This window comes from Prinia subflava, chromosome 3, assembly GCF_021018805.1.
Source record: "Prinia subflava isolate CZ2003 ecotype Zambia chromosome 3, Cam_Psub_1.2, whole genome shotgun sequence".
NCBI classification, from domain to species: Eukaryota; Metazoa; Chordata; class Aves; order Passeriformes; family Cisticolidae; genus Prinia; species Prinia subflava.
In genome coordinates, this window is record NC_086249.1 from 67252916 (window position 1) to 67280050 (window position 27135).

General features: G+C 41.3%; 1 protein-coding gene across 6 annotated transcripts in view; it reads left to right on the forward strand.

Moving 5' to 3' along the window:
• Positions 1 to 7642: 7642 nt before the first annotated feature.
• The window catches only part of MBNL2 (muscleblind like splicing regulator 2), a 107119-nt gene continuing 87626 nt past the window's right edge, over positions 7643 to 27135 (forward strand). The window contains exon 1 of one of the 6 annotated variants that reach the window (XM_063392331.1): positions 7643 to 7839. The gene's annotated coding sequence lies outside the window, so the exon portion shown is untranslated. Of the gene's footprint in view, positions 7840 to 24194; positions 24393 to 27135 lie in introns of those variants that run through there. The other 5 variants (XM_063392325.1, XM_063392326.1, XM_063392324.1 and 2 more) reach the window with 5 other exon arrangements.

Genomic DNA, 27135 nt, shown 5'->3' on the forward strand with positions numbered 1-27135 from the left:
TTGCTTCCAGAAACTCTCACCTGTTTTTTCACACCATAACTGAGGCTCAGGTAGATAGGAGGCCACCTACGCTTGTCAATGCATTGCATGTAGAAGGAAATTAATTATTTAAAACCCATTCATTTGCAGAAGTACTGTATAGGTATAAAATTCTGACATAAGTCCTGTGAAGCTGTGCCAAGAGCTCTAGGGATCTGTTACGTATTCATTGACCATATCTCTATAAGAGACATTTGCACATTTTAAAAAATTGCTATAGTGTATAAGGCACTGGATATCTGGATTCATTCTCTAGTTCAAATGATAAACTATAAAAGATATTTGCATATTTTTCCTGGATAATTTTAAAATCAAAGTTCTTGAACAGCTATCATTCATATCATTCTGACATATAATAGGAGAAATGCTGAAAATGTATGCTAAATTGTAGAATAAATCTATATTTCAGAAAACAAACAAACAAAAAAAACCAAAAACCCACCAAACCTTCAAAAAACCCCAGAAAGCAAACATGTTCTTAAATTCATCTCTATTCAGCAAACTATTTAAACATACCAAGGCTCCACTGGAACTTCAAGACATACTTAAGTGGTCTGAGAAATAGCGATAAACTTAAACAAATCCTTAAAGTTAAGTGCTTTGTTGAAACAGAATTCAGTGTTGCAATTCCCATCCTGTAAATTATTAAATAGATGTAGGTGAAACTGTAAAGTATGAACTTTAGCAACCTTTCTAATGGGTCTAAGAAAACTTCTCTGGCAAGGACTAACAATATTTAAAGATATGTGAGCTGTCATTTGAAAGAGTTAAATGGTTTGGTTACATTTAGGTACAAAAATGGTATTTTAAAAAGGCATGTGGTGAAATAGATACACAATGAAGTTTTGTATAAAAATAAAAGAATGTTATTTTAAAAATACAACCTCTTCAGCAGAGAACCTGTAGCTCTAACTTCTGCCCTGTTTTATATAATGTCATGGCCATAGGACTATGTCTGATTTCTTCATGCACTAAATTTAGGTGAATGTGGCCTGGGTGTAAGTCCTATTTTAATGCTCACCTGGTTGGATTATTGCTGTTGTCTCTACTGGCCTTAAAAAACTATAGGGTAAAGCACACCTGAAATATGTTCTCCTGTATATGAGTTGTCAAAACATTCGGATCTTAGCAAATGATGATTTGTTTTATGCTAAATATGATGATCTACATAAATAGTAGATCATAAATATGATCTACATATAAAGAACCAAGATGGAAAATTGATTAATTCTAACCAGGGAATGTTTGCTGGATACTTTGCACAGGGGAAAAAATTAAAAAAGGAAAAAAAAAAAGTGATAAACTTCAAGAAGAAGGATTATTTTCTTTTTAAAGCTTCTTAATGCAGTATGCCTCCTCCCAAAGGGAATGACTCATTATAAGACCTTCTCTTGACAAAGAATAGTTAATTGTCACTCTAAAAATTACCCTGTTGTTTATGTATTTCTCATTAGAATCTGATTACACTCCATTTGCCTAAATAGGCAATGGTAGCACCAATATTCATCTGTGAAACTCTAAAAGAGCTAATTACTCAAAGCTTAGACTAATTGTCAGCATAAAGGACAGAGAAACTGAAGTAGAAAGCCTTAAGAGAAACTGCCAGTCGTTCAAAGATAGCCACTTGGATATGTAGATCAACAAGCTTTCATTAGCATGTAAAGCTTTTACTGGGCAGAAAGCCACCTTGGTTAAAAAAATTAAATGAGGAAATGAGAAAATAGAAAATCAATTTGTAAAGACTCAGGTGGGGAAACAAAGTAATTAATGACAGGGATTAAAAGTAGTAAGAAAAGAAAAAGTTACTTGCTGGAGTAGTAGCAGGCAACCAGATTAAATGCAGTAAAAGGGCTCTGTACATAAATATTAGGAGGAAGAATCTTACCTCAAATACACATGAATTACAGTAGGTAAACAGTACAACAGCTTTCTGGTATTTGGAACAAAGAGACTATGTATCCAAGTGAAAGAGAGGGAGAAAAAATCACCTGCAAGAAAGCTAGCAGGCCAGGTTCTGCTGAAATAAAAATTCAGTCCTAACAGAGTTAGGCAAGAATGTGTCTTCAGCTGCTAGCTAGGCATTTTCCTAGGTCATTGGTAATTCCAGAAGAGTCAAAGTTGCATCAGTTTTGAAAAGCTTGAAAGGACTTGTTGAATAACTAATGGTGTTATTCTTAACCCTAGCAAAGAGATTGCTAATTTTGGATCTTATTAGCAAAACTCAGAGGTCAAAATACAATCAAGATCTGTGAACACAATATCCAAGTAGTTACTACAGTTCTTTTGCTGGGGAGTTTGTGTCTGTGTTTCCCCCTTTGTTTTGAAAACTGTGTGATTCCAAGTGCTACAGACAACTGTATTCACATGACAGCCATTGATTCCTTCAAAGCTTCCCAGTCAGTACAGCAATAACACTTTGATTTAAAAGAACTTCCATTATACAAAATTAACATTACATGGATTAAAAACTGACTCACTGTTTGATCTCCAGATGTTATTTTTAATGAAAAGACAGAAACAAAAGAATTTATTGTAATGATTTTTCCCCCTAGAAACTTATTTTTGTGCTTAATACTTTTATCAATGATCTAGACAACACAAAATATTATGGTAAAGTTTGCAGATGGTAGTAAATACTGCAGAGCATGTACTGCTTTTGCCAGTGAGTGTGAATCATCTCATTGAGAGCCACAATCCAACAAAAAAGTCAAATTAAAAAGGCCAAATACAATGAATAACACATGAGATCAGGCAACATTGGCTGTATGTATAGAATAGGAAACCTGGGATCAGAAAACTCCATGATATTACATATGCAGAAGTAAACTGCAGGGGGTAAGGGTACAGGTTCAGCGCTGGCAGTTTGCTTTGGGCTGTACTGTTTAATGACTACCTATCACATGGTATCATTGCATGGCACACTTTCAGACAATACTGAGCAGGCAAACTCACACCACCATGTTCTAAGGTCATGCACACTAGGCAGGACAAATGTGGTCAGCGTAGGAGTGTAGAAGAAAGTTTAGCTATGTGCAAGCAACACAAAGTGTCACTTGACCACAGGGTCAAGTGAGAAGGGTCAGGGTCAGAGTCATATGTAGGCTGTATGGAGATGTCCCTCTGCAGTCCTGCTGGAGGACATGAGCACTGTATTGCCCTGAGCATGTTCATTACATTTACAGCTCTTCATTAAGACAATGAATGTATTAAAATCTTGTATGCCTGGGCTTCAGCTGGTTGGCTGTCACAGTATGGAAAGACTTCTTTCTGGTGCACAATAGCCCAATTGTACTTTGTGGGTAGAGGGATACTCTGACACACTAGAAATGAGCTGGAATGTTGGTGGGAAGCACTCATTTTCTGCAATTATATGGAGAATCTTTCATCTCAGATGCTTGTCTTCTACAGTTTTTTCACACAGTGAATTAAGTGCCAAAAATTCAATCAATCTATAAATGGGAAATAATTTGCTTCCAAGTCAGGGGTATTCTGTTTTTTTCTTAGGATCATCTGGCAATGTGGCACCACCGCAGATTAAAGAAGCAGCCAGCCCCTACCAGGCCTTTGGTCAACTTCAGCTTCTCCATTTCTTTGAGCATAGCATGCAAAGCTCAGTCTGCTGTGGGATAAGACAGCTTCTGCTGTGATTGCTGAGGATGAGAACAATGTCATTGGACTGGTTCTCTGTGGCTGTGCCTTGAGAAAATTTAATAGCACATGGCACATGGTATACCTGTAATCTATTGATTCAATATGGCCTTGAGTACTGAAATAATGAAAGACTGCAAAACTTCCTAATAAATGTATCGTGAATGTATTTGAAGAGTTATTTCCCAAGAGCATCCTGAACAGATGGGGCAGATGCTGCAATTGTCGTATGGACAAATTTAATGTTGCATACCTGAAAAAAAGACATTGCAAAACTTGTGCAGAAGCAGCAGCTTGCAAACTTTGTTTCCTTGGATGATGGCATTGCTCAAACTTTGAGTGAGTTGTTTATGGAAATCTTCTGCTCCAGCATTTAATAATGAAATATTCGCGCAATTAACTTGCATGAGTTCATGTTTTCTCCTTACTATTAAAAAAATAGGGAAAAGAATGGGTTATGGCCCTAGCTATGAATCCAAATGGCCTCTGTATGTACATACATCGGTGTCCACATACAGGAAAACTTGATACTCAGCTCAGTTTTTCTATTCTTTAAAAAAATTATATAGGCTTGAACTGGCTTGATGGCCTTTGAAACAGCAAATTAATCTTAACTTGTGGAGACAGGCATAATGTCAGTGAAACCATGCCAACTTTTCCTTCCCGCAGTACCTCAATATATAGATGCAAAAAAAAGGGTAATTTGTAAAGTTTCTTTTTACAGGTAGCCTTGAAAATAAAGGGGCAAAGAGAATTCATATTTGAATTTAGGAGTTTGCCATGTTCTGGAACAGACTGTAGGATTTCCTTGGAAGCCATTTTTATATAAAAGTAAATAAAAAGACAGATTATGCTGATATGGGCTCAAGTTATTTCACTCCACACGTCCTTCCCTTGAAGGAAATTCCCAAACCGATTTTAGGCTAGAGAGAAAGGTGCTGCACCGCATAGAGATTGCGTGTGCCGGATTTCCAGTGACACATAAGTCGAACGAATTCCTGGAATCCCAGCGTTTGAAATTCACGTGTGGAGACACATGAGGGCACCACTGGGCGGGGGATGGCTGCTGGTGGAAAATGGACGTGTGCTGGCCCCTTCTGTGGGTGAGCTCGTCAGACTCTCCTGGATCCCATGGCTAGTGGGCAGCTTCAGGGCAAGCCCCTGAGGTACAGCTGGTGCAGCAGGGAAGGCGAGAATGGAGACTAGAAACACGGATCTCATGTTCTGTTAAAAGATTTGACAGATCAGCTGTCAAGTTTCAGCAAAATTCAGCATAATTTCTGAATATCATTTTATAGAATATGGATAGTTCTATTCAAGCATCTTGTTTAAATGGTAAAACTCCCTTTAGTCCTTGTGGTACATTTGTAGCGAAAATTAATAAAACAAGTAAGACAAAAAAAAATCCTGCAAATATTAAAGAGTTAAGGGTATTTAACTTTGTCGTGCATTCTCATCAGTTTTCTAGGCTGCACCTTTCCAAGTAGGATAATATTGACTAAGCCTCATTAAACTGATTGAGAAATAATTTTTTAAAGAAAAATGCAAAATTAATGATCCATGCTGCAAGATCAATAAGCCACTTCAGAATGTACATCGATAAACTATTGCTGCTACAAAATACTTTCAATTTGGCATGTAAAGTGAACAAGATGGGACAAGTGCTGGCTAGGCACTTAGGAAGTCATGAAATACATACATGTGTAAGAAAAGTTGGTGGAGAAAGGGTGCTTTTGGCACTGACCCACTACACAATGAGTCAGCATGAAATTGCCATTGCAATAAAAACAAGTCACATGGAGGGATTTATTGGCAAAAATTCTATATGTAAGTCACCAGTTATTTTTCTCCTTTCTTCATACCTGCTGAGGTTTGGCTGGTCTACAATGTCCTATTGTGGATGTTACATTCAAATGACTGGAGGAGAGCAACAAGAATGATACAAGTTTGAGAAAATGTGGCAATTTGAATCAAAAAGTAAAGTCTAAAGGGAAAATATAACTCATTATAGCTTTAGATGTATATGTAAAAGATTTTCATAAATAGGATAACATCAGTCATCCCTCACAGTCAAAAGAGAAGGACAAAATTTAGTCAGGTTAATTTGCAGAAGGAGGGGCTTGCACAAAGAAGTCGATGGGCACATCAAGTTGCCTGAAGAGAATAGGCAGCTCATGGGTGGTTTTTAAAAGCAGTGTAAAAACCCACATTAGATTTGGCCTGAAATAATCCTGCTTCTGGGAATAGATGCTCAATAGAAGGCCTCGAGAGATCCTACGTTTTATGGTATCAGCTGTGCACTAAACTCTTATTGACGGAACATCCTGTTGAAGCTTTTTGCATGTTCAACAACTTCTTTAGTTCTGCTTTCTCTCATTTAATGAAGATTAAAAACAATGTGCCAGGGGAAAAAATGTTACAATATCATTTATTTTCCCTTACAAAACTGCCATTCACCAAGATCAAAATCATACAAAAGGAGGGTAGGAATAGATAGAGATGTAGCTGTTGCTACCTCTGGTCACCTAGGGGCTACCACAATCAGCATTGGGTTATGCTGGAGCAGCAGCAGATTTTTAGATTTTATTTTCCACCCTTTTCAAAGCCACTGTCTCCTCCTACAAACTGGGGGAGAGTGCTTACTGTACCTGGTGGCATCCTCAGCTAGGCTCTAGCTTGGCTTTGTGTTTACTCCATTTATTCTATTTCCCTTTCAAAGTAGAACAATATTACCATAATTTGTTTCATTGGGTATATTCAAACACATTTAACCATGGGATTGCCTTGAACAGACTGGTTAGAACTGGTTTCCAATTAGCCTTAAAATATTAATTTTTCACTCTGCTCATTATGTAAAAAAACAAATAAAAATTTTTAAAAAGGATTTTTCTTTTTGGCTCTTTTTTCAGCCTCTTTTCACCAAAAGGATGTGGATAAGTTGAAAGGGTCACTTTCCTTCTCAAAATGTAACACATTTTTCAGTAGCAGTTCAGTTACTGATCCTTGTGAAAGACCTCAGGGACAGTCTAAAGGAATTTAGTTGAAATTGAAGTGCAGCTGCTTTCTGATTTATTTCCTGCTCCACCACCCGTACATTGGGATGCTGCAGCGGTTAAAATCCATCGAGGATAGGGCAGCGGTGGCCTCACCCCTGGATGTTGCCTGGCTGTCTGGAGAGGCTGTTGGGGGACCTGAGCTGCCTGGAAATGAATCGTGGGGTTTGCCAGTCGAGGCTTCAGCCCTGCCAGCACACAGAGCAGGGATCACGGGGGGCCAGGGGCGCTGGGGACGCCCGGCCGGAGCGGGCAGTGCTCCCACAGCTCCGCTGAACCGCACCTTCAGCTTCACCTGGCACACCAGCACAAGCAGTTTGGTGGGCTGGAGGCAAATCGGGAATCATGGCAGCTGCCCTTCTTTCTGGATGGGGAATATACCATGTTTTTTAGGGAAAGGTGCCAACCCTTGTTCCAGAAACAGCAGCCTGTGGGAGAACGGGGGCAGAGGGGTACCGGGGGCCTTCGCTGGTTGCTGCGGGCGAGGAGAAGAGAGCCCATTTTGCCTGTGAACGACACTTCACAGGAACAGAAACTGCTCACGAATTCGGGTGAAAATGCGGGAAGAATAAGCCCTGGGAGACAAGCCACGCGTTTGTTTCCTCCAGAAAATCCTCCACGGTAACCGGTGTCACGCCATAGCTCCGGCAATCAAAAGGAAGCCGAACAACACGACGCAAACCCAGGATTTTTGGCCGCTCTGCAGCACCGCCCGCCCGCCGCTGCCCCCGTTGTTTTGCGGAGGAAACGCTCGGGCCCGTCCCCGAGGCGGGCCGGGCCCGAGGCAAAACACCGCGGGCCGGCCCTCACCGCCGCCGGAGCGCGGCCCGCACCCCGCAGGAACCGCGGCCCCCGCGCTGCCGCTGCCCCTTCCCCGGCCCCGGCGGCGGCCGGACGGCGCGGGCTGCGGCGGGCGGGCCCGGCCCCGGGGCGGTGCGAGCGGCGCTCGGCCCCGGCAGGGAGGGGCCGGACCGCCCCTACGCGAGGAGCCGCCGCCGTCGCGGTCGCGGCGGGAGAGGTGACAAGCCGCCGCTGCGCTGAGCCGCCTCCGCCCGGCTGGGAGAAGCGGGTGTACCCCCGCTCCGCGCTCCGCTCCGAGGTAAGGCAGCCGCCCGCGCCGCCGCCAGCCCGCGCCCGCTCCGGGGCGGCTGCGGGGCCACGGCGCGGGGCCAGCCCGTGTCCCCTCGCCGCGGGGCCGGGCCGCGCGGGGACGCGCCGGGTGCGCGCCGGCGGCGGCACTTCGGCTTGCCCGGCGCCCCGCGGAGCAGCCGCGGCAGCCGTGCCGCCGGCTCCGGGGCAGCCTGGCGGCCGCGGCGGCCCGCGGCGCCTCCCCGCGCGGGGAGCTGCTGCCGCCGCTGCCCGTCCCGCCGCACCTGGACCCGCGGTCGCCGCCGCTGCCGCCGCCAAGGGCGCGGGAAGGCGCGCAGAGCTCCGCACCGGTTCGGCTGCCCGCTGCCCGCTGCCCCCGCCGCTCGCCTCCCCTTCCCTTCCCTGGGGAAGCCGCCGCGGCGTGGGACGGGGCGGGAGGCGGCGGGCGCTGCTGCCGGGCCGTCGCGTCTGGTTCAGCGGTGATTTATGGTTTTGTTAACTCAGCATTTGGCACGGCGTGCGAGCGGGGAGAGCGGCGAGCGGGAGTCATAACTTTGTGTTACTTCTGGAAGGGAAAGGGAAAGGGGCCGTGGCCGCCCCAGCGGCTTCCTCCAAATCCTCCCTCCCCGCTCCACGCCCGCCCGCTTCATCCCTGCGCCGGGGGCTCGCTGCGGCCAGCGGGGAATAGCGCTGGGCAGGTTCGTGGGGGGGGGGGACGGGACACCCGTGAAGGTGAGTGTGACAGAGGGGCAAAAACTGCACGAAATTAAATATTTTTCTTACTCCTGGTTTTGTGTGGTAACCCTATATATTTATTCCTTGTACGTACATATGTATTTGTCTGCATACATGCAGAATATACACACATATTTTTTGAACTCTGAGAACATTGCCTATAGGCTTCTGTTTCCAGATGTTTTGTTTTCTGTTTCTTTTGGGCATATTTACATTTCTGCTGGGAGGGGAACAGCAGTAATGTGGCTGAATATGTATTTGAACACTAGCAAGGAATAACTTGTGTGCCTTTAATTCAGCTGCAGAGGATATCCATGTGGGATTAATATACTTAAGTGATCGTGTCACACTGACGTATCTTGTTCAGACTTGTAGATTTTTAAAGCAGTGTGGACTTGTAGGTAGTAGCGGAAGTGTAATTAATTTTAAACATGTGACTTGGCCTAGTGCTTATGATTTTAATGTGGTATTCATACCTTGGTAAATATGCACAGGTTTAGCCATCTGTCCTCTATTTTCCCTTCATGTGTGCACGTACCACACTGTGCAAATGAAAAAAGTACCTGCGGTAAGATTTAGGGCCAAATACGTATTTCAACTCTTCTGGGAAATGCTCTAAAGTTACTCTCAAGGACTAGTGCAAAGCGTCTTTCATACAGTTTCTGAGTATATTTAAAGTTAAAAAAATAGTTGCTCCAGCATCAATTATGCCAATTTGTAGCTTGTATTTGGCACTGGTCTTATTTGCATTTGTCGAGTACAGTTGATACTGCTGCTGGAAGGGATGTAGTTTTTCCCCCTGTGGACAAGGCCTTTTTGTGCAGTGTCAGTCTCATGCTTTTAGAGCATGCATGAACCCCTGGCTAGAGCCAGCCTTGCAGTTTCTTTCTGCAGGGATAAGGTGGTGGTGGGGTACCAGCTCCAGTGTTGCTCATTGGAGATCATAGCAAAGAACTTCTGCCACAGGCTGGAGCTCCCAGCTGGGTCATGCTAGTTTTCGGCACTTGCCGTAGTTGCAGGCATATATGCTACAGCTTATCTACACGGCAGCGAAATTTGGAATAGCAGTGGGCCACCCGGGTGATTCGTACAGTGTGAGGGTCTGTCTGTCCGTGCAAGGTAACTTGCAGGACAGTGCCTGTTTTCCTGCAGCTGAAGAGATGGGCTGCTTTGTTGTGTCACTGCCGTCACCACAGGAGCGTTACCTATCTGCATTGTGCAGATAGGTGGGTGGGTGATATAACATGGGTCACTTCAATGTACCTTCTCCTCTGAAACTTATCTCCTCTATTATTTATGGCCCTCTCGCTGAAGAAATGGCCTGGGTTTAGTCAACAGCAATCCTGCCAAAATCTCTAATCTTTGGAATTGGTATGTTTGAGATTGTGATGCTGAAATCTTCATCTGAGCATCATTTTCTTAAATTTGGCTTTTATGGAATAACAGTTGTCATAAGAAGATTAAAAATAAAGTCTACTTGCTGCTAACACTTGGTGGGTGAAATTTTCATCTCTTGTACTCCAGATGCTCTGCAGTTTCTCTGCTGGTTGCAGTCTGTAGAATTGTAGTGTGCAGTACAAAATGCTTTTTTTCCTAACCTAGGGATTCTTAAACTGTGGTAATACCTACCATAGCAAAAGTAGTACATGAATCCTGCCACCAGTGGCATGTGACTGCAGTTTGGGGAACCTTCTTAGTCTTGCTTTTTCTTGGGTTAGAAGCTTGGTTACAAGACACTGGAAAAAGTTCTTAACTTTTTGTCTTGATTTTTGGCAGGAAAAAAGAAAAAGTGTATTAAATTGGTATTCCCATTGCTGCCTGATGGTGTTAGATGTTTTGCATCTCTGGGTAGCTCTTGGAATCTCAGCAACACTACACGATTATTTTGCTCCTTATGCTGCCAAGTAGAATTATATAGCCTAATTTATTTAGATTTGGCATGTTCTCGCTGAAAGTTATGCCATGCTAGGTGAATGAACGCTTTTCTTGTTTATATTGCCTTCAATCCACACTCCCCTTTTAATAGGCACTCACAGGACTTACTATAGTTCTATTTGAATGTTTCTGAATTTTGTTGAATCTGGCAATAGAAATAGAAATAAAGAACTACGAATCACATTAAACTTGTTATCAAAGAAGGTATTTTCATGCTGTCAGTTACCAGGGTAGAAATTTCACTTCTCATGGCTCCGGCCGGTCCTACAATCACATTTACTGCTCTTCTATAATTTTTTTTTTCTGACAGTTTATTGTTAGCTCTCTGTTGCTGAAGTACTCAGGACAGATGTGAACACACTGCCTTCATATTTGAAGAATTACAAAGTCACTTAATTGGCTTCCAGATCACACTGTATCTTTCTTCATAGCCCTCTATTGTAATTCAGACTCTTCCAGTCTACTTATTATTCCTTTCCAGATGTCTGTTAACAGTCGAATCTTTCCTGGATCACTTTTCCCCTGATGAATTATTATTTATTTTCTCAGAGGCATCTAAGAAATAAAATGACTGATGGATTATTTTTTTCCCCTCCCATTACCTTTCTTCAATATTCTCCCACGTTCATTTGCAAGTAGAGCTACTTAGAAAGTGTTCATTAAAATGTCATTGAAATGAAAGTCAAGGCAGAGTGTTAATCAAAAATGCCTTTCAGTTTAAAGTCACTCATTTCTCATGAATAAACTTTTAAAAACAAAAACAATCTCTTTCTTTTCTACTGCTGATACTTTTTTTCCCCTGTGCATTTTGCTGTCTTGATCATTGTGGTTGGATTATTTGTGGTAACTGCGTTTGCACAATCGATTGGCCTAGGGCTTTACAGAAACACAGTATCAAAACACTCAGCTAGCTTCGGAATAAAAATATATGACTCAGTCAACTACAGGTATGAAGAAAGAGTAGACCTCTTCAAAAATCTTGAAGTGCTGAAGAACTCAACAGTTTATCTTGCCTTGCAGCTGCATGCTAACACGTTGAGCTCACGTTGGGTGGCTGATGGCAGCGATGACTGTCAGGGGCTGTTCCTCTGCAGAGCCCAAGGCAGCTCTGCTGCTGCCCAGGGCTGGGGCCACAGGGAGCTGTAAGACAGTGGGTAGATGTTTGAGCACTGTGAGGATGCAGCCTGGAAGATGGGAGGATGATGTTATGATGCTGTGTTACTGAGGAAGGACATAACATGTTCTGGAGTAATCAGATTTCTTAGATTGGAAGGCTTCATGGATCGTCCAGAGTGCACTGGGGACACAGATGACTCTTTGCCTAGATAGAGCTGAGGCAGCAATGCTGTTATTGAGTAGCGTTTCAGTATGAAAGTATAATGTCAGTGTAAAGTCCAGAAATACTTCTGACCTATGACCAGCTGGGATCGTGTGTCTTAAAGCAACAAACCTAGGGTCTGGCTCTGGCTGCAAACTCCTGACAGGGCTTTCCTCTGCTGTCCACTGAATTCCAAGTTTAGGTTTAACTTCAGCTATTCCTCCTTGTTTGGATGGTGCTGCAGTTGTTTGTGCTGAAGGTTAAATAGTTCTGTTGTGTTTTCACATTGGCAGAATTTGAGACCGCTGCTGGCTAATTCACCTGTTCGTTTGACACTGGTGTTAAAAAGTAGTGTATAGGGAATTGAAATTTGTAGGTCTCTACAGGGGAAGGAACAAGTGATGTGAAAGCTTTCTACTGCTGCCTTTTCTCCATTGCCCCTAATTTATCCAGGAACGACCCAAGCTATTAATAATATTTTTGTGGGCCCTTTTGAGGTATCCCCCCTGGTGAGAGATAAATATTTCATGCCTGATGGTATCAAAAAGGAGGTCTGTGAGGTTGAGTTTGTATCAACCCATTATCTCAAATATCAGCCCAAAAGAGATAATTTGACATATGGGAAGATCCATATCCTTTCTTTAGTTTGATGTCCCTGGTCTGTACCATTAGGCTTACTGAAGTGAGCCAATAGTTGGTTTTGTTGCTTATCTTTTTCAGGAATGGGAGATTTGGCACTAACCAGTGGTTGCTCAGGACAATATATCCACAATGAGTTTCCTCAGGTGTGGTAGGACTGGTACATTTTCAAGGGGGAAGAAGACTTCCAAGTATTCTGTTAATGTTTTCAGACTGGAAGGAGTCTGGTTGAATTTGCAGGTCTCAGAGAAAAAAAAGACGCCCTGTTTTAAGATTAGCCAATGTCTAAATGTGGTTGGCCTGAGCTGTGCAAGCTGGCTGTTGGTGGATATGGGCGAGGCACGGTTTTGTTTCCTGAGAGGACTTTCAAAGTGCGCTCAAAGTTTTCACAAAGGGAATATTTCCTTGCTGTGCAGTATGTCTCTATGGATGTCATAGGCCTTGAGTATGGAAAGCCTTAGCACAGGCTTTGATGCATTAGTTATTTCAGCATTTATTGGCAATTTCTCCATTTGAGAGTTTCTGCCCTATGCGTATGGTGAGATACTGATAACATCAGGGTGATTTTTGGGTATGTTACCGAAGCAGTGTTTGTCAGGAGTTGACTGGGGTTTTGATCATTGCTGATGTGTGGGTCCCTGAGCCCTCAGGCCCTTGCCCTGCTGCTGTTGATGAGATCTGCATGCTTTTAGAGTTTTTTCAGTCCTTACTCTGCTAAGTATTTCTCTGGTTCCTGGGAAGGAACCTGGCCATGCTTTCACTTGCCTGAATGAAGCAATACTCTTTCCATAACTGCAGTAGTGTTGTGATATCCATAATGTTCAACTTCTCTGTCAAGTGTTAGGTCAAAAATATGATCAGCTTTGCAGATTGGTCCAGGTGTGATCTGTGAAGGTGACAAGAGGACTATAAAGAACTCGCTTTTCTTAAAAAACACAAGGTGATAAAGTTTGGGGATTTTATCATGTTCAACCTTGTGTCAAAGTATCTGCTGAAATTCTCAAGCTTTGTGATACTGGGACATTCTGCTACCTTTCATTGCAAGATAGTAATGCTAGCCTTCCTAAAGCTGTTTCTTTATTGTAATCTTTGAGTGAATGAATTTTAGCTTTGGCTTTTCAGGTTAATGAAATCTAATAAAGATACTTTAATATAAGCCCCTTAGATTTTGTATTTGCAGAATGTGAACAAAGGTGAACAAAGTGCTTCTTGGTGACTGCTTGTCTTGGATGCTGTATTGTGAGGAGCAGGAAAAAAAGACATAGGATTTATATCTCATCTAGAGAGCTTTGGGTGATGCAATGTATACCATATATTTCACTCTCGGGATTGTGTATTACCTGCTGGCAGTTAGAGGCAGGTCTTACATTACTCAATTCATTCACTTAATTTCATAATGTTTTGTGCTCTTTGCTTCTTGTTTGTAGTGGAGTGTATTTCTTCTGCTACTTGTAGCTACCAGAAAGCAGCTGATTTCTCTGGTTCTTTACCTCTAATTCCTTGGAAAACCCAGTCCAGTTTATACTGTGGCAGATGAAGTGTGCCATGTTATTCGGATTGCTGGGTCCTACAAGAGAGATATGTGGTTTGTCTTGGAGGCACAAGGTGTTGAATCCTGGGAATGGTTAGACCTGGATATGCCTCCTGCGGGAGCTGTAGTGAGTGTGGACAGGAAGGATGAGGGCAGGGTAATGTTAAGATTAAGGCACATTCCATCAGAAGGTGGTGTTGGTGGTTTAAGGCAGTCATTTTTTATTTTAAAATAACCTGTCCTTGCTGTTGTGAGTTAGAGGAAGGGAGAAGAAAAATCTGTCCACTTCCTGAGCGGTGAAGAGGCCACTTGACTAATGATATGGCAATAACTGGAGGCCAGAGCTGGGTGGATCTCAATACTCCTCCCTACAAAGCAGCAGAAGAGTTTGGTCATCCGAATAGTGGTAATGGCCCTGGGGCTGACAGGAGGATTACTACAGCACTGTTCTTGCTTTCTGGAAAGCTCACACCACTCTATACATGAAGAAAATGAGTCTCGAAATGCAAATTTCAATGATGGCTGAAGTGTTTTTTCTTATGTAGTACAAGCAGTTCCTAATCTGCTAGAGCTGGTCCCCACTGCTGCTGAGTCCCTGGTGGAGTCTGCTGCTGGAAACAAACTGGGACGGGGGAAAATGTTATTAGTGTAGAACTGTGCAGAAGGCTTTTAGGATTGAGATAATGAATTTTCTAAACAGGAGGAATAATTGAAACTGCTGTAGTTCCACTTTGCTTACTCCAGCAAGATTTTGTCAGCGGGTTCTTAGTTATTTGTTGATTTCTGCATAATAGACTGAAAGAAGGAGCAGAATGAATGGATATCCATAAAGGTTAGATTTTTTTTTTGTTTTGTTTGGTTGTTTGTTTGTTTGTTTGTTTTTGGTTTTTTATTTGTTTTGTTTTTGAGCTGCCAGTACTCTTGAAGTTACATTGTCTCAAAAAGAAATCTTTGGAGATGGTCATAATTTGATACAGCTGGGGATAAAATTTGGGAGTTTTTAAAGAACCTGTAAAGAACTCCTGTAGAAAATAAGCATTGGTAACTTCATATTTTATTGTTAGGTAGTTTGATCTTAGAGACCTTTGTAAAACAGAAGTGCATTCAATATGCAAAATATCTGAGAGTACTGAAATAGAAAGGTCTGAAATTCTGTGGATGTTTCAGTACAGGATGCGGAGCTTTTAACATATCCCTTCTGTCAGCAGTACAAAGAGGAATCAAAAGAAACAAATGCAAAATCTGAGTGGTAGTCCCTTGTATATGCAGCCAGTAGTAAAGGAAAGAGAAAACTAGAATTCTTTCTACTTCATCCAGTGTTAGTTGAGCACATGGTCACAGCTTTCATCAAGGAAGCACTTCTAGCCCAGATGAAGTCCTATTGCCATGTCTAGTTCCAGTGAAAAGTTACTTCTATGGGTAGGGCTCTAGGTTGAGGGAGCTGGGTTTATTTGCTTGGATGAAAAGTAGGAAGTGACAGTCCAGTAGCTGTTACTGCTATTGGAAGATGATGATGAAAATAATAGGACCAAACTTTACTTAGTAGTGCCAGGTGACGCCAAGGGAGAGTGACAACTAGTTGTTTCCTTGGAGATTCAGGGTGGATGTTGGGAAAATCTTGTTACTAGGAGAGTAGTGCAGCACACCAGCAGGTCATCCAGAGGAGCAAGTATCTGCCCTGTGATCTTCTCAGGACTCATCAAGTCAAAGCCATGCTGACCCATCAAGAGCAAGTCTGCTCTTGATGATAGTTTTCTTTTTAGGCGGAAGCTGGACTAGGTAAGAAACCCCCTTAGGTTTTTTTACAGTCCAAGTTTCTAGGAGAATATCTGAGGACCAGCAGAATATTTTTGTCAGCTGGTTTCTTTTGTTCTTACCTGTCCCTGAAGGAAGGGACAGAAGTCTTTGATGGTTTATACAGTCCTGCCCAAACAGGCAAACCTCTCCTCGTGGGTCTTGCTGAAGATAGCTTTGGGGGATGAGGTGGCATTACAGTTGCCAAAAGGGCAAGGGGTCTGCAGTGAAATTTAACTTAAATTAAAGACTTCAAGTCTTAAGTTCATAAGATTGTACACCCCACAGCAGAAGACCAGTTTAATTTTCAACTTGTACTTTTTCCCTGCATTCCCCTTTGTTTAGTAGTATTACCTTTAAGTAAGCAAAGGTAGCAGACAGGATGTCTTCTAATCTTATTTTGGCTCTACTAATATGTATTAGTGGTCGTGTTTTATCCTTACTAGAACTGCTATGAGGGGGAACAGCCAAATGAATGGTTTTGTCAATTTATAACACTTTTTTTGAGAGAGAGGAAGAGGAGAGTTGGAGAAAAGTACAGAATGGGTGAAATAGTTGTGTTTAGAAAGCTGGATGCTACCCCCTTACAGACATTTCCCTGCAACTAATAAACTCTCCATCTTTAGATCTTTGGTGAATGAAATCCTGTACGCATTTTTATTTTTGAGGCCTTTTTTTTCCTCTAATTTGCTTCATTTTTCTAGTGGTGGGATTAAATGTTGACGTGTGCTACTTGAAACATACTATTTTCAGAGGTCATGGTGTTGGATGCCATTTTATCCCACACAGTGCTTCTGCTTCAGGACCTTGTTTCTCGCCCTGCATTACTCATACTTGTTTGCTTGTGTTTTTTCTTTGTGAAAACAATTCTTGTTTCTCTTTGTGTTTACAGCTACTTATTTCTTGGTGTCTGTTACATGACATTTGGGAAAAATGAAGGTTCATGTTCATGTATATAGTGTATTGTGGCAGAGTAATTAGGCAAAGATCCACATGTAATGTTTAAAAGCATTATGCAACAAAGTGTTCCTGACACTTCACAGTAATCAGAAAACACGCTGAAACAAAGCAACCTCTTTTGAGGTGCAAATGGAAATTTGGTAAAAAACTCATGACTGAATGCATCTAAGTCTAATGTTTAAAGAAAAGCTTGCCTAAGTGAACACAAACTCATAGACTTCACAAAACAGATCTGCTTGTTAACCAAAAGACTAGTTGCTTGCCAACAGTTCGCTTGGCATAGCTTTCTCCTACCTGTCATCCATACTTCACAGAAAGAAATAAAACCCTGCACTTACATACTCCAGGCCCTCTCTTCTTGCCAAAGTAATGCTTTTTTAATTATATAGAGTCCTCTGCTCTTACATGTGTGGGTTATTAATTGCTGTAAAAGGGTGAGGGATTGAATGCTGCTCTTACTGCTTTTGAAAAACAAAAATTATCCAATTGGCTTTCATTTTCTGTGAAGTTTCCTGGAGCATATTTTCTCTGCTTACAGTGGAGATTGCTTGCTGATTTTGCTGCATGCCCATGAGCATCTACCCTACAGACTCAGACTGTTAAGAGGCAGCTTGTAGGAAAATGGGAGGCAGCATCACCTCTTAAATTAGGTTGTTTTACACCTGTATTGCAGTAATGTGCAAAAACAATAGGGTAATTTTAATAAATTAGAAAGAGCAAGTTGAATTCTTTTTTGCTAATTGAAGATGGGAAAATTCAAAATGTAGCTTAGTTTCAGTGGCATTTTTTTCCCTTTGGGTTTATAATGGATTAATAAAATAGAGCTTTTGATTTAAAGGATAATTAGAAAGTTCGCATTACATCACTCATTTAAAGATGTATTATTTGGAGCTATTGCTTGAATTATATGCAGGAGTTCAAATATATTTGAAGCTGATAACTGAATCTTCATAGATTTTAAAAATACTGAGTTTGCATGCAGAAAACTTGCTCAGATTACATCTCTCTAATAGATACATGAAGTGTTAATTTTGGTCATTTAGGAACTTCTTCAAGGACAAATCTTGCTCCCGTGCCTTCCCAGTAGGTTGGAAATCCCCAAGATAAGGGGCAGAAGTTTAGTAAATGCATCTTGCACTACATTCCTTGAAACACAAGAGGGTTTCCCTATGCCCACGTGACTTTGTGGCTGAGGTTAGTAGGTTTTATGAAAAGGTGATTTATCAAATGGTTTCCTCCTGTTGTGGGTTTAAATAGGAACTATTCCAAATCTGAGGCCAGAACAATGGGTATGGAGGAAATTAGTCATGGAGGGGTCTGAGGAGGAAGGAGCATGTTTTTATCAGCAGTGGAAGAACTTCCCAGTACATGGGGGTCTCACTAAAGATCATTTATGCATCAGGGGTAGTGCTGGATTGCAACTTTGCATTGTTTCAAATTGAGTATTAAAAACCTAAAGGTATGACACAAATGTAGAAGCTTTCTTCTTAATTTGACACATTTGGGAAGTATTCTTGAAGCTTTTGTGAAGGCTTAAGCATTTGGTGTTTATTTCAGCTGAAGTTAAAGACCCGGTAAGCTTCTGGGGCCATGGTTGTACAAACTAGGGGGACATGAAGGCATTTATCAGAGAGATTCATCTTGGATTTATGATATATGTTTCTGCCTTAGTAGTGCTTGTGATTCCATGTGATTCATGAAACATATTCTAGACAGGGCTCAGCAGCTGATGATAAAGGCTTTCTGTTTTGTATATAACCCTTTTACATTCTGCTGGAAGATTTGGGAAGATCTGTTCTGATAGGAATATTTCTGAGGAAATGGTTGCATTTTTGGATGGGTACAGGTATTTAAATATAAGGCATCTAAAATGGCACTAGTCAATTTTGTATCTGGGACATCTGCGTGGGGCTGGCAAATATAAGACATACCAGTAACCCAGTCCTTCCAGCAATGGCCACTGAAGGCCAACAGAAATTCCCTAGGGCATCTAGAAGAAACTAGATATCCTGGTTTGGATTATTAAAATTTCAGTTTTAATGTTTTAATACTTCTGTGATTCGGTATTTCAGATGAGCAAACTGAAAATGGCTTTTTATTCAGCTGTCATGAAGAAAAACAGGCTCACTTTCCTGAAAAAAACTTTTGCATAAGTCAGTGTTCTAAGAGTAAGGCAATGTAGGTGGTTTGCCAATTTATTTTACTGAGCTTATTATTTTGCCGGTTTATAGTATCTGCCATATAGAGTCAGCAAGATAATGGTTATTTTACTAACCCTCCCTCTCCCAAAAATGTCCCCCTCCAAAATGAAAATGAAAATCAAGGGGAGAATCCCAGTTCAACTCTTCTTAGGTTAATTTGGTGTCAGTCAGTTGTTCAGAGGAGGAAAGCGTGAGTGAGTGCAAAGATTGCTGTTCAGTCAGAAGGGAAAAAAAAACTGGAACATGTTCAGCATAGCTAAGAGAACAAGCTTATGTAGCTTATATAGCAACATAGCTGGAACATGCTTATGGCAAGCTGAGGATTTACACCAAAGCTGTAACTGTACATTGTCAAAATACAGGTGTCCTTTGGCTCTGTGCTAATGTCTTTAGTTATTTGAACTGAATTTGAAAATCCAAAGTGCTGTCCAGTGAATGTAACTGAAATATCTAAATATTTATGTTCTTAATAATCCTTCTTCTGTAGTAAGATTTCATCTCCTACATGTTTAATGAAGGACATGATAGAAGAAGCCTAAGAGTGACCATCTCAGGTAACCAATGCAGAAACACAGATGCTTTTAGGATATGATGGTATCTCTTAGAATAGCTACTTTGGGATAGGATGAATCACAGCCCACAAATGCCTATTTCTCTTCAGTGACTATAAAGAGAGAGGGGGAGTAGAGTGACTCAGTGAAATGTGGCTGTTTATATTTGGTCAAATGTATTTCAAGCTAAGTGCATAAGGCTACAATCCTGAGGCAGCTCAGCTCTCCATGGCACCTGGTATATGTGTCTCAAACATTCAGCTGCAAAAGCCTGGTTGGAGTCAACTGCAATTCTCCTCTGGCTGATGCCTTCATCACCCTTCCCAACTGGAATAACCCTCTAAAGGAATGGTGCACATGTACTTAGTTTTCATCCAAATGGGGAATTGGTGTTGTCCTAAAATAAAGTCAGGATGCAGACTGGATGTGTGCCTGAACCCATGTGTTTGGATCTCACAGTTTAGACATGGCTTAAACTCCTTGTGCAAGCAGCGGAAGGAGAGAGAGCGTTTGGAAAGCCTCCAGGACCCACCTTAATTTTGGTAAGATTGATTCCTAACATGTAACTTGAATATGTGCTTGCTTCTGTGAAGTGTTTCCATTTTATATTTCTCTCAGCATATATTTGATGAAGATAGAATAGTCTTTTTTCCTTTCCATGCACAATCTCCAGTTTTCCTGGGTTAGGGAGATCTTGCGATGTCTGGGACGTAGGAAGTTAAAACAGTTGAAAAGCCAAACCTAAAGTTCTTGTGATAAGCCTATTTTTAAAACAAAGATTAGACTTGTCTTCTCAGAACCTGTTCCCAGTTAGTAACTTGGAATTTTGATATTGTTTGTTGAATTTTTAACTTAATAATGATTTCCATCATCCCTTCAGCCCCAATATAGAGATTGAGGTACTTTGCAAAAGCTGGCATCAGTGGTATTATGCATGAGTGCCTAGTTTTAAAATCTTGGCAGCTGCTTTGACTTTTCTTTATGCTGTCATTCAGACCATAGCTACCAAAGCTCAATTTTGCTTGTAGTAACAGTTGTGGGAAGTTACTAAGGGAAGAGTCTATTACTGACACAGGAAATAGTTTTGCAGTTCTTTTTCTCATTGCCAAACTTACCAAAACGTCCCTGTTGCCATAGGTCATCTAGGCACAGCTCAAAATCATCAGTCTGCTGCAACTGAGTATCACATAAATTGCTTGGTGACTTCGGTGCTAGTGTTACTTATGTTCCAGCCTTCTTTCGAATCTCCCTTTAAATTGACAAATTTTGTTGTTTCTGAAATTAGACCTAATTGCTCTGATTCAAGAGTAAGGAAGGAAAAATAACTATGTGGGTTCTGCATTTTTCAGTTCTCCTCCTCCTTATTACTTCCAAAATAGTCCACTTCTCTTGAAAAGTTCTAGCAAGACCATTCAGAAAATTGTGTGTAATAGTCACTAATAGAAGCGTTTTCCCCTTGATTCATTAATTACAGGAGCATATCAGGCAGAGCAGATGGCATTTTCTGTGTTGGGAATTTACCTTTGTTATTCTTTGTTGAGTCTGACATCTGAATTTCTCAGCTTCTCTAGGATGATGTTATTTTGCAATTAAATATATAATATAGTTGTATAAATCAGGATGAAAAATTGAAATTCTGGCTTTTTTCTTTATAACTGATATGAAAAATGAACGAGTGCATGGGCACATCTCCATTTGAGAAATACTCATTTCTCAATGTACAGAGCAATTATTTTTAAAAATTTCTTTTTTTGCGGTCCATGAAGTCATGCTTTACTATGGTACAACTCAGGTGCTATTTTTGAGAGAGAGCATATATTTTCTCTTGAACTTTTTGATGAGTCTTAGCTAAAGGGGTCACAAATAGGATGTGATGTATTTTCAGCATGCCCAGTTGAGCTGAGGGTCTTCTGATGCTTTGTCATGGGAGAATCTATAACATAATGACCCACACAACAATCTGGTTGTGTGTATGGCTGTAGTTTTGCGTTTTGATTTAGGAGTCCTAGGAATGCAGCACCCCAGCCCCATTTGACTGCAGTTGAAGCTCTGCAGTGGCTGAAGACCAGCGTGTGCACTGTGAAGCCAGTGGCACTTGAAATTGGGTTGTGCAGGCAGTGCTGAGCCTTTTCAGGGGTTGTGTTAGTGACTTGCCTTGGGTTTTTGGCAGGGAAGGGTTGAGGGAACTTGGAAGTTTCCTCCCTCTTTTGGAGCGAACTAAGGGGCCACAGAAGCTCTCGGTGGGAGTTGTGGCATGAATGTGCCTTTGGCCTGTGGAGAGGATGGCTGGCTCCTCTGACTGGTGCTGCCTGTGCTGCTTACTCTCCCTTGTCTGGCAGGGGCACCATCTTCTTCTGTGTTATAACCTGCTTGACTAGTCCAGCCATGCTCCGGCTCTTGCATCTCTTCCTCTCTTCTCTCTTCTTTCTCTCTTCTCTCCTCTGTCTTTCCCTCTCATCACTGTCCCCTTCTGTGCAGCCTCATGCCGTGTTTGGCCCACCAGACCTTTCTGACAGCCCCTGTGCAGTGCCCTCTGAAGGGCTTGTCTCACGCACGTCCGTGGGCCACCAGCCCAAGGGTCACGAGAGCAACAGGCGAGGTTGTCTTCCTGCTGTCAGCTCCAATGTCTGGTCTCTGGCAGATGGGAGCAGCAGTTACAGGGGAAATCCGGCTAATCTCCTGTAACCTGAGCCCATTACATGCTCAGTCGCACTGTGGGGCTGGTGCCGTTCCAGCCACATATGGACGGATGGCTGAAGGAATCGGATGCTTACTGCAGAACACTTTCTGAGATTTGCACTGCAGGGATCAGAAACAAAAATTAAAAAGATGCTGTGAGCCAGCGTAATATTGGCATGTTTTAAAGCTTTGTCAAATAGGAAAATATTTTCATATGCATAACAAAACATATAAAAACCCTTGATGTATTACAAAACCACCCTCAAAAACAACATCAGAAAAGCAAGGGATCATCACTTTGCCAAATTTCAAGGCTGACCCAACATGGGCAGAGGAGCCAGAGTTCTCCAGTGAGTTACTAGGATGGCAGAGCAACGTGGTTTTGTCTAGGCTATCTCAGAAATAGGCAAACCATGTTTTGGCAGTAAAGTCAATAAATCCTGCAGCAGATGTCCAGCATGGAAAATTTTTAACAAGGGCAACTGAAGTTTGGCAGAGTCAAAAGAATGTGGAAAATCCTGACGAAATGCACCAAGCCATCTTAATAATGAGTGGAGTTACCAGCCTTGTCCCTAGGGTCTCTCAAACTCACCAGAATCAACTATGTGGGTTTTTTGAGGAGGGTTGTTTTGGGTTTTTTGGTTTTTTTGTTTTTTTACTAGAGGGCAAAATTGAGAAGAATGAGGGGGTGATTGAACAGAAAGTACGGGCTGGCTGGCAGGAGCCTTCTTGGCAGGAACACATTTCAGCCATGCCTGGAAGGGGAGGGTCTTCACAAATTGTGTGCGAGATGCTGGAGCCCAAAGGAGAGTTGCTGGATAGAGGAATAATGGATTTTTGGGAAGCTGTGTTTATAATATGCAAAATAGTCCACAGGAAACAATGGGGCCTTGGGACAGAGCTGCCACTGAATGAGAGCTTTGTTTTCCTCTTGTCTATTCATATTTCTAAACTTTTAGTGGCATTTTAAACACATTTTACACATTTTTTGCGTAAAGGCTTGAATTGCCTAAACTGCTGCCTAAAGTACTGTTGCACTGCAATCTTTATCCCTTTTTGGATAAAGATTGACTTTCAGCTTAAGCTCCTTTTTGTATTTTTCTTAATTGCAACTCTTGTTTAATAATCCTTGGCTGCTTTGTTCTCATGTTTTAAAACTTTAGAAAAATTTATAGGAAAACTGGTTGACAGCAGACCTTATGTACCAAGTATGTCGAGCTGCCCACAGCTTGACGTGAAAATGGCAACTGGTATTGTAGTTCTTATGCCAGGACCTTGACACAAATGAACATCAGTTGCAAGCTAATTGCATGGACTTCAGTTTAAATGCTGCTGATTGGATTTGTCTGCCATGGATATGAATTAAAACACCGTCATATAGACTGTGTTTTCATTGAGAAGCATCCCATACCTGCAGACCCTAACAACTGGTCTGAAATAATTGAAAAGATTTTATGGTTGTATTGCTGTTAAATGCAGACACTGCACATAAGATTATGCAGTATTAAAATGTGAATATTACTGCCTGAATCCGAGTGTGTTTTGCTTGCATGTTAAAATAAAAGATAGATGTTTTGATTCACTATGGTGCATGTCTCACCTTTACAAACAAACCAGCACCACTGCAGTTTTGCAGTTTCAGAAATGTTGTTTGTGCACACGTTTCCGATTAGCAAAAGCTTTGAAGATCCTTGTGCAAGAAATGGTGAAGCTGCTGTTGCAGTGGAGGGAAAGGGAGTTGTTTGCTTTTGCTGCGTATGTTATTCCATGGAGCTATCGCTTTGCCTCACCAGTAAAACTCCTTCCCTGTGCGAGGGAAATTCCTGGTTCATTGGTATGGATGCATTGTTTTTACACATTAGAAGGGCTGTGTTGCTGTGTCAATCATCCCGTTAGGATCAGTTTAAGAGCAGTAGGGCTGACGAAGCTGGGTGTGATTGGCTGCCATATGCTGGGAGGGCTCTGTGAGAAGGAAGGGCTGCAGTCTTTCAGCAACAGAGTTTAGGCTGTGTCTTTGCTTCATCATCTGAGGAAAAATCCCCAGATAAGTCACAAGGCTTTCTGAGGAAAAAAAAAACAAACACCCAAAACATTACAGGCTGCTCATCGTTTCATGTGAGAATTAGTTACCATGATGCGATGGGAAAGATATGGCTGTTTGTTTATATCAGATGTTCCTGTTCACGTTGGGAATGTGTCGAATAGACAGGGCTAAACAAGGTAGGAGGATTGTTGTCTTTTATCGAATGTTTCAAGAGTTTGCTGCAGTATACTGCATACTGTGTGTGTTGCTTGGGGGAGTCGGGGAAAGCACTGTTTCTCCTGTGAATGGATTCTGTTTGGGTGAAATAGGTGGATTTTATGGTAACTTGTTTTCAAAGGGTATTAATTTCCAGCGTAAATAGCTCTCTTCAGAAATAGAACATGAGTATATGCATATTAAAACAAGTTAAAGAGAAATAGGTCAGTGTGTTTCAGAAGTGCTGCTACCCTAATTGGATTTTTAGCTGGGTTGTTGTCTGGAAGTGCAGCCTAGCTTTAAGAAGGAGAAGGAGTCAACCTGAAAATCTGAAGTTTATAGCAGCTATGTTTGAAGATTTAGGTGAATTAGAGTGGCTGATTTAAATAATTCCCTATCGGAAGCTTTAACTAAAGCCAAGACTGCCTGTTTTAGATTTTTAGGAGTATACAACGAGATCACAGTATTTTACATTGGTATAAAAGTATGGGTGTTTTTGACTGCACTGTGATTCCTTGTGCTATTCAATGAAAGCTGGAGGAATTTTTCATATTGTAGTTTAGCTTATTGTAGTTTATTGTAGAAAACTGCCCTTTCCAGATCTTTGTCTAGGCAGCAAAACAGAAACTGTACGTGAAAACAAGGAAAACAAGGTTAATAATATGTGCTGCAATTATCTGATCTTTATACATTTTTAATGAGAGAACACACAGCTAGCAGAATAATTTAATGAGCAGGCTGGCTTTTAGAGCAATGATTTCACTGGGCTAAGGCACATCAACTTTCTTGCAGAGGAGGAGCCTCAGGAAGGAATGTAGGAGATTTATGTTAAATGCACTAGAGGGAAGGAAGAGATGTTTAGGCAGAAGTCTGTAAAATTCTGGAAGAATAGAGTAGTTTTTACTAGTTATTATTATTTATTAAATAGGAAGCAAACTTTACCATTATATTGCAAGAGAGCTCTGAGAACATTTCCTCATCCTGTGATATGCTGAAGCCTCTTCAAGTTTCTCAGACTGCCATATGCATTGATGGTGCTCAGTACCTTTCAGGATGTCACCCAGTTAGTGACCTGAATTAACATGCTGACTTCAGTTGTGTTATAGCAGCATCATTTAGATGTGCAGTATATATTATAGTTGGGTTTTAAATGTTTTTCCCCCTAAGATTAACAGCTGGTGAGACAACAAGAAAATGTTGTCTTCTTATTTATCCTGTAATGACCATGTACAATGCATTTTGATACTTAAATTCAGATAGGATGTTGATAGAAAAAGTAAGTGTATGTTCTGAGGAAGATTAAAGATCAATTTCTTAAAGATAAATCAGGCAGAAGAACCTTTTGCTGCATACAAAAAAAAAAAGAATCAGTGGTGTAATTTTAGGGGAAAAGTTTCAACATTTCCTTTATCCTAGGAACGAGTTACACTAGTTTTAACAGTATTGCAGCAAGTAGGCCCTTCTGGACCAACTGCCCATTGCCACTCCCATTTTTCAAGGAGAAGTACAGGGCATATACTCAGAACTCCTGATGTCACCTCCCAGCTCCTCACAGCTGACTCTGCCCAGAGAAGGTTGATACCACTTCCCCGCTCCCTGGCCAAGTGCTTGCTAGAGACCTGTGGCTGCGTTGTTGACACACACTCAGTTTATGAACCCGTTATTTTTGAGTGCTACAGTCTTCTAAGTAAAAACAACCTTGTGTCTTCTGAGAATTTCAAGCTCTGCTAACAAATGAAACACATGCCAGGGTGCAGAGCATTATTATTGCAAATCCATAGGGTATGGATATGTATGTTTAACTCTCTATTGCTATTGATGCTTTAATGTGTTGTTCATGTGCAGACTGTGTTAAGCATGTGAGGCAAAGACTGATAATTAGAAGCAAGTAAAACAATATTTTTCAAGCTACAGAATAGGAGACGAATATTTAGATTTGCAAGTAAGACTATTTTCATGCACAGCTTTCAGAAAAAACTTTTTAGTCTCCTGATTTGAGTCAGTCTCTTACTTCCAGATAATTTCAGTGTCTGGCTTCCATATGCTGAAGGTCACAATGTATAGTGTTATCCTTGTTATACCTGACTACCAAAGTTAAAATTTGCATTCATCACTTAGTCAAGTAGTTTGTATCAAACTACTGACAGACAATCAGATGACAAAAGGATTTAAAAAATATATTTCCTGGTCAAGGTGCATATATACTACTATTTTATATGCTTATATAAATGAACCTTTATTATGTAAATAGTTGATATTAAAAGTATTTTGGACCAGATTCTGGTTCCTCTTTTCATTTAGTAATATCTTTTCTGCTTAAATGCTCTGTGTGTTTTGTCAAAGCTGTTAGTGTGGTAATCTGACAGAGTGCATGTCTGTCTGTTTTCAAGGAATGATTACTTTGTTTAGAATTACTCTGTTTTCCTAAGATGGAATTTTCCAATGAGTTAGAGGTCCTGAAGTACAGTGCTTGGCAATAGAGCGTTTATAAAGGTAAATCAGCTTCTTAATTTGTAAGTGTACATTTTACAGAAATGTAAGATAATTATGTGCTACCATTTTAATTTTTTTTTCTAAGCAAGAAAAATGGCTCTTGGTGTTGTGTGGGATTTCCAGCAGTTGGGCATCACCTCTGCTGTGAATGAATCTTCTTTGTTGCTCAGAAATATGTCAGAAATAATCTGTACTGTGTTTATTTGTAAAAGCTCTGGAAAATGTTCAGGT